The sequence below is a fragment of the Teleopsis dalmanni genome, chromosome 1, assembly GCF_002237135.1.
Source record: "Teleopsis dalmanni isolate 2A chromosome 1, ASM223713v2, whole genome shotgun sequence".
NCBI lineage: Eukaryota > Metazoa > Arthropoda > Insecta > Diptera > Diopsidae > Teleopsis > Teleopsis dalmanni.
Genome location: NC_051846.1, coordinates 146,830,477 through 146,838,254, shown reverse-complemented (window position 1 = coordinate 146,838,254; position 7,778 = coordinate 146,830,477).

Below are 7,778 nucleotides of genomic sequence, written 5' to 3'. Positions count from 1 at the left end.
ACCATCAATTTACTTAAACTCTAACACGGCCATAAGATCATGTTTTTATGACAACGATACACTTGCGTTACAGAAAGAATTTTCGACAACACTATACTGAGATACAATGGTAAATTTGTTGTAATCGATTGATTACGTAGGGATTTATTAGTATTAACTACGATTCAGATCAGATGATTGAGGTGGCTACAATTATCTGAAAATAATTTTTTTTTAAATTGTGGTATATTTCGAGTTATTATCTTGTTAGTTGCATCATTCAAAATCATGTTGCATTCGACGTAAGTAGGTATTGCAAAGAATAGTATCAATAATACTAAAAGAAAAACGGGCCCAAGGCATAACTTTTGTGTTACCATACTTGTTTGTTTTTATAATGTATTTAGTATTGTGGTCTGTAATTTTAAGACAATGCATGTACAATCTGAAGTTCGTTTCACCAAATACAACTACAGTAAGACCCCGCTTAATGCATAGGATACGTTCCATTAAAATAGAGCGTAATTCTGTGTTTTTAATTTTCTGTTTTTTTGTCAAGAAGGCATCTAATGTAGTTTGAGTTTTCTTTTTGCGTTCTGTTACAAGTTGTTAAGTGGATAAAGCATCTATACCACCCCGTCTTGCTTATGAACTCCTGTCAAAATTTGGATCATTTTCAACAAATCGGTCCATAATTTCAGTTGTAGTGGTCAAACTCCACCATCGAAAGTTCTTTTTACTTTTCTTCTTACTCAGTTAATTCTTTGAGATCATTATTAGAAAGGCTAGTTGCTGTTTCTTGAACTATTTCTTCGACGTCTTCCACATTTACCTCATCTAAACCGGTTTGTTTCGCTAATTCCTGTATTTCTTCTACTATTTCATCCATATCGGCAGAGCGTCCAATTTCTTCGGTCTTACTTAAATCTGGCCAAATGCTCTTTCATACTCCTTTCAAAGATCTTTCTGTTATCTCATTCCAAGAAAGCTTTATGTTTTCTGCAGCATTCATGATGTTGCAGTTTTTCCAAAATTCTCTTATTGATTGCTTTTCTTCTCAGTCTGTTTCTTCAAACATCTGCTTAAATGTCAGGTTGAAATAAAACAGCGCTAAACCGAATCAGCGCTAAACGAAACAGCGTTAAGCGGGGGTCTTACTGTACTTGGCCGCAGTCTAAACACAGTTTAGAGTTTCTCCATCGATATGACTATGGCTATTATAAAAAAAGGAAACTTCTACAAACAAAATAAATGTTCAGATGACAGTTATGATCAGTATTGCGAACAGCATCATATTTTTTTTCGGACACAAAGATCATAATAACACTCAGTGAAGAAAACAACACATAGGTAAGATTTTTCATATACTTAAAAAAAATACACGATTTAAACGAAATCTATATGGTTTTATATATATCATATACAAATTTAACAAAAAATTTGATACCAGCATTATTGTAAAATGTTAAAATATGGATTAAAAAAACTAAAATTTAGACAAAATGAATAGTTAGATTTTTTGGCCACGTTACTGGTCAATGTAGAACATTGAATTTTAGAGAACGTTAATACCTCACAGAAATTTAAAAACTTAAAAATATTAAAATGTCATTAAATTTTTACAGTAAAAATAATTTCCATTAAAATATACTCTCAACTTGTAAATGTTTGTTTTTTAGGATCATTAAATCAGCGTTATATCCGTATGATCTTAGTGTCAGACTGCAGTAATAAGATTTATGAAATGAAGGAATGGGTAAATCGTTAGCTTTACTAAGACTGCAAAAAATTCCAACACATTTGTAAAATCATTATATTATTTTGGCTAAAACGAAAAAATTGAAGGTAAACTATATTATACGAGGGTCACTATTTATATTTTGAGGCTTGGCAACACTGATTGTTGTCAGATATCATCTGACGTTTTCATACGAAACTTTGACATTATTAAATGTAACCTTGTAACAACACGAATTTCGTCGTTTAATTTTGTTGTGTTCCGGGTCGTTGCAATAAATTTCTTTATTGACCTCTTTGCTAAAATAATGTGCGACCTTCTAGTGTGTGGAACAAAAGTCGTTTCGATTTTTTTTAAAAATAATTTTATTAAATCAAAACTTACTCTAATTATAACATATTTATTATGCTACAGAAAATCCTAGTTACAATGGTTCTACCCGATGACATCAAAATGTTGAAGACGTTATATATTATAAAAAATCCTAGTTACAATGGTTCTAGCCGATGACATCAAAATGTCGAAGGCGTTATATATTATTTAAAACATCCTAGTTACAATGATTCTAGCCGATGACATCACAATGTCGGAGGCGTTATATATTATTTAAAAAATCCTAGTTACAATGGTTCTAGCCGATGACTTTAAAATATCAAAGGCGTTATATATGATAATAGGAAAAAAAAATATTAAAAGAGTATAAATGTGAACCCAATGACATCAAAGTGTCGATGACGTTATCTTTTTATATTAGCCTTAACCTATTTATTTGTCTTGGCGATTGTAGGGGTCTACTTATTTCGGTGTGCTGGCATTAAGTGATCTTTCATATGAATTCGACGTCTATTTATATGAAAAATCATCCTTTTTTCGTTCGTTGCACGCACATCCCCAAAAGTGTAATTTTTTGCACTTGCATTGACTTGCGAAGTAATGGCTATGCTGCGAGCATCAACCTTTTCTTGAAGCTTGACTTTTCTTGTGCTAGCTATGCGTGTTAAAACTGGTTCAATCAATTCAGGAATGACAGGATGCATGGTGGTGGGTTTTTTAAATATTCAAATATTTACTGTTAATAAATATAAATACTACCTCGTAAATAAAGGAAATATATAAATAGTGAATAAATAATGTAATTATTATTCATATATTATTATTATTAAAATATATTTCTTTATTTATGGTAAATATATTTCTAAGTTATAAGTTTATGTAGGGCGGGAATTTATACAAAATTTCGACCTTACAACCTACCTTAGACTTTTTGTCAAAAGAGTGACCGCAGTTCGCTCAGTGACTAAATTCGTAAAATTCGTCCAGTTTGTTCAGTTGTTGTGCTAGAAAACATTGATGCTGTGTAAAAACTGATACAAGTAATGCAAGATCGTTATGCGACCTACTGTGAGATTGAGGGAACCACTAATGCTGATGGCATTAATTGCACAAGCATATATAAAATATTGCACGATCATTTAGTGGTGAGAATAATTTGTTCTCGTTGTGTCGTTGGATCCCCTATCAGAAATCTCAAAAAGATGCTCGGGTCGATTGGTGCACACAAATACTCAAGAAATGGCGGTATTTTAAAAGACGTATCCAAAATTGTAACGAATCATAGGTCGCAGTCGACTGTACGACTGTCCATTAAATATGGAACAAACAAGTGTCGTCGGATCATTCTCCATCACTCCATCAAAACAATGCGAGTGCTTACACATTTCGTCCAACAATCGACTATTTGAACATTCAAAAAATCAAATAGATGGTTCCTACGTCGTACAGTCTTGATTTGGCACCCAATAACTTCTTCTCGTTTCCGAACGTGAAGAATAAATTACGTGTAAAACGTTTTTTGTCGACGAAAGAAGCTGTTGTTGCATTTAAAAACTATATATTGGAGGTATCTGAAGAAAATTGGAAAAAAGGCGAATACAATAAAGCAAATTTCAACAACAATTTAGTATTTTTCCATTATTCTCCATCATAAACGTAATGCATTTGGTTCGCTGTTTTGTACTATAAATACTGAATTTAGAGAACAATTATATTAACTAAAAAAGAAGTTCATAAAACAACACATATTAATGTATTTCATATGTTAAGCGGGTTAATATTTTATAAAATTTATTAATAGTATTTAAATTATATACTTTCTGACTTTATAGTGTATTTTTGCGATCACAGTGGCGTGTTAATAATTATTTTGAAACGTTCACTGTCTTAAATGAAATAATATTGTTTGTTGACATATCCATCAAGCGAAAAATTAACCTCATCAGTAGAAAAATCCATCCGCAACTATCCACTTCAACCCAATTCGAAGAAAAACCGTTTTGTTGACTACACAATAGTGAAATCCACTATGAACAATTTTGAGGAAACTTAGTGTACCAAATCAGCGCAATCTGTTACCAGATAATAATTAAGCAACAATTAAATCGAACTGAAATCAAGTATACTCAAAGCTGAAACTGGCATTAAGTTAGTTTTTCGCCCATATTGTTTAACATACTAATAATGATACGTAAAAAGAAAAGCTTACTCTACTGATGCCAAATGTGATCACGAATGCAGGATACGACGCAATCGATATATTATTATACACTCTTATAGCAAATACTGACGAAAGATTAGAAAAATAAAATTGTTATACGGATTCGAATAGCAAAGAAAAGACAAAGACAAAAATTTATTTAATTTATTGAAATTTGATTGACCATACAACGCTGTTTAGCTTTGTAATTCCCAGCATTGTAAAATTTTTTGCAGAAGGAAAAAAAAACGATAGTCTGACTACATTTTCTTTTATAGACGTTTATTTAAAATGTATCTCAATTCTACAAAATTGATAGAAAAAAAGGTTACTGACAGTTCTATCTTGTATTTGTGAGACTAGTTAGATTTTGTCATGTAATATAGCAGTTTAATATGTTAATTTACTTTCTTACCGACATTGACGAGTATTTATGACGAAAAGATACTATTTAAAAGTTACACGGGTTCGAATAGAAAAGAGAAGGACAAAAATTTATTTGATTTATTGAAATTTCGCTAACCATTCACTTTTTTCCATTTTCGTAAAAATTCACGAGCTTGTCTGCTTTGAATGGCTATCAAAAACCAACTGAACGCCGTAGCTTACTCAAAATTAAAAAGTTGCTCACTGGTGGATTACAGCTGACGACAGCACTGTTGCATTTCGAGTAACTACAAGGGAAAATCAAAAAGTTTTCGACTTATCAAACCGCCCTCGTATGATGCAAAAAAATATTTTTCAAATAAACAAGTGAGGGAAAATTGTTGTAACTTCCATATAGCAGAATCTTTCGGGTCCTCGTTATAAGGTCAGCTGATATTTTACCTAAAAATTTATTATATTAAGAACGTTAACGACAGTAATTTTGACGACGTACGCTTAACTCTGGTTTGAGGCTGTAATTATTTGTTAATATCTTCTACTACAACTAATTAATGTATATATACAGTGCTACAAACCCATACTCAGATAAAATATCTGTAATATACCCAGCGAACATTTTCAATCGCGGAAGAGTCTTCCGCGAATCGTAATGGCGAGCAATTTAATCCTGGAAGAGCGCGTCTGAGAATCGCAGACGATGCTTTCGTTGTGAGAACTTGTCCGCTCATCCGCGATCCGCTTAGAAGCATAAGAAATGAGTCTTCTATATGCATCGCTTATGCGTCACGTAGAAGCGTAATAAATTACTCTTCTGTATGCATCGCTTATGCGTCGCTTAGAAGCTTATTAAATTACTCCTTTATGTATCACGGAGTAGCGTTACTCCGCTACTCAGAAAAGATAGAAAAGAAACAGCGAAAATAAAATTTAAAAGACGTTGAAATTAAAATTGTTAGTTTATTAAAATGACTGGTTTCTTATTGGTTTATTTGTAAAATTATTTACAAAAAAAAAAAAAAAAAACAAATAATATTATGAAATAAAACACAAAAAAATAAGTATTAAAAGTAGTTTATATTTCCTATTGCTAACTTAATGCTAATATTAATTAATATTTTTAAAATACTAGATATTAAATAAATTTTAAATTAGATATTAGTTATTTTATTAAAGATACATTTTATTGTATTTAGTACATTACATATTTAAAGTTATTAACTTTGAATAATAAGATATCAAAATATTACTTACCTACATACATTTAATTAAATTTTTTTATTAAAATTATTTTATTTAAATATATTTATTAAAATCTCACAACACAACTGTAACACTTCAATTGCACTTTAAGAATAGAGAAACCAAAGTCGCATATGTAAATATTATGTTACAGAAAAAAGTGCGTAATAAAGGAGTAACTTAAAAACACATTCGCCAAACAATCGTCGAGGCAAGTAATAATTGCACAAAAATAGAGAAACAAAAGCGACATACGTAAATATTATATTACAGAAAAAACAAAGAAAGCTTTGAGAGAACAATCGCTTAACCATCGTCAAGGCGAGTCATAAGCGACGCATTTTGACGATTGGCGTTAAATGAATCGTCTAAATGCTGGCTGGGCAGAAACAAATGCAGGAAATTTCAATGGAGAAGATATGGGGGAATAGGGAAATTAATGCATATATAAAAATAAATCAATCTCAAAAATCACATATATCGTGAACTTTCCGATAATACAATTCAATAATTCGCAGAATATGTTTTGTATACATTTTATAGAAAAACAGTGGTGTAAAAATTTAAAAATTGCAGGAGAATATAACTTTCTATTGACAAAAAGATCGTTTTAAAACATAGCAACATAGCGTAACAAAGAGATTTCACAACCACTTGTACATTATCTTTGACTACTTAGCAAAATAATTTACTGTTACATATTGTAGATATATATTAAAATATTATTTATATTTTATATAAATTATATATTACACAATATATAAGTATGATAAAAGGACCATTTTGTTCGAACACATATGCATTGTTCATTTATGTCCTTTTTTTTTGTAAAAGATGCATTTATTAAACAAAGTGTATGAAAATATAATAGCAAAGCAAAATAATTATACAAATTATAAATAAAATTGTTGTTACTTTCCGCACGTAGTAAAACATAAATCAAACATTTGATTTATTATTTTCACTCCTTATTGTTAACTCTTTTCTTGTGAAATTTAAAAACACAAATACAAGCGTAAAAATAATTGTACCGTTCGTACCCACCCCCCTGTTTTATTGTTACAATAAAGTACGGTTCAATGATTGATAAATAAATAAATTAAATAATTTGTTTATTCTTCTAATATTAATAAATGTTAATATATTTAATCAATACATGTTTATAAACTGTTTTTGAAATACCTTGATTAATATGTGTTTTGTGTGTTTTTCCCAGCTATTTATTTACTCACTTTCGTTATAACTTATGTCTATTATGGCTTATTTTTATATCGAAAATAATTTCACTTTAATATATAAATACCACATTCTGTTAATAATATTAATATGTTATATTGTATGCCAAAAAATAATTACAACTTACATTAAATATTTCTAAAATTTCCGAAACTTTCGCAAACCACACCGATTTACACTCGCGCAGCTTACTTTTAACGATCGAGTGACGCCATTACTTAAAAAGAAACTGAAAAAGAAACGTTATTTTCGCTTAATCCCTTTGCACCAGTTTGGATGTCACAAACGTAAAAGTACTGCCAACTCAAATTAATTGCTAAATTAATTTTATCTATTTTATATGCTAAAATAATTTTAAAAAATATATAGTATAAAATATTTTTTTGTATTATATAAATATATGTAAAATAATATAAATTTTTATAAGAAATATGTTGCTTAAAGTCATTTATATATATGTTGTATGAACACCTTTTAGTTTAAATAAATAAGTTTTAAAATTGTTAAACATAAAATGATTATTATAAAAAGCTATATTTTGTATATGAATAAATACGGATTTATATTATATAAGATATAATTGAAATGTCTATAAGCATAATTAATACCTATATATATATAAACCTGTAACAATAACTTTTCGCGTTTTTATTTTATTTTAAATGT